Source organism: Rhinopithecus roxellana, chromosome 20, assembly GCF_007565055.1.
Source record: "Rhinopithecus roxellana isolate Shanxi Qingling chromosome 20, ASM756505v1, whole genome shotgun sequence".
Lineage (NCBI taxonomy): Eukaryota > Metazoa > Chordata > Mammalia > Primates > Cercopithecidae > Rhinopithecus > Rhinopithecus roxellana.
The window spans coordinates 28,966,310-28,967,298 of NC_044568.1; the positions used below are offsets into that span (position 1 = coordinate 28,966,310).

The 989-nt window shown below is 42.2% G+C and overlaps 1 pseudogene; it reads left to right on the top strand.

Annotated features, from left to right (window-relative positions):
• Positions 1-323: 323 nt before the first annotated feature.
• On the top strand, positions 324-625 carry LOC104672193 (annotated as a pseudogene).
• Positions 626-989: the final 364 nt, after the last annotated feature.

Consider the following 989-nt stretch of genomic DNA (forward strand, 5'->3'; position numbering starts at 1 on the left):
ATGGTGGTTTGCTGCACCTATCAACCCCTCACTTAAGTATTAAGCCCCATATGCATTAGCTATTTATCCTGATGCTCTTCCTCCCCCAACACCGCCCATCAAGCCCAGGGGTGTGTTGTTCCCGTCCCTGTGTCCTCGTGTTCTCGTCGTTCAGCTCCCACTTGTAAGTGAGAACATGCGGTGTTTGGTTTTCTGTTCCTGAATTAGTTTACTGACGATAAAGGCTCAAGCTCCGGTTTTTTCACGTGTCGCCAGGGCCGGACCACGAGTCTCTCCTTGCGGCACTATGCTACACCAGAGTACGAGTCTGAGGCGGAGGGAGTCATGGCAGGACAAGCGTTTAGAAAGTTTCTTCCACACTTTGACCGAGTATTGGTTGAAAGGAGTGCTGCTGAAACTGTAACCAAAGAAGGCATTATGCTTCCAGAAAAATCTCAAGGAAAAATACTGCAAGCAACAGTAGTCGCTGTTGGATTGGGTTCTAAAGGAAAGGGTGGAGAGATTCAACCAGTTAGCATGAGATAAAGTTCTTCTGCCAGAATATGGAGGCACCAAAGTAGTTCTAGATGACAAGGATTCTTTCCTATTTAGAGATGGTGACATTCTTGGAAAGTACATAGACTGAAATAAGTCACTGTTGAAATGGCATCAACATGAAGCTGCCCATTCCACTGAAGTGCTGAAATCTTTCATCATGTAAATAATTTCCATATTTCTCTTTTATTATAAACTAATGATAACTAATGACCAAAAAAAGGCTTCAAGCTCCATCCATGTCCCTGCAAAGGACATGATCTTCTTCCTTTTTATGGCCACATAGTATTCCATGGTGTGTATGTACCATTTTCTTTATCCAGTCTATCATTGATGGGCATTTGGGTTTATTCCATATCTTTACTATTGTGAATAGTACTGCAGTGAACATACATGTGCATGTATCTTTATAACAAAATGATTTATATTCCTTTGGGTATATACCCAGTAATGGG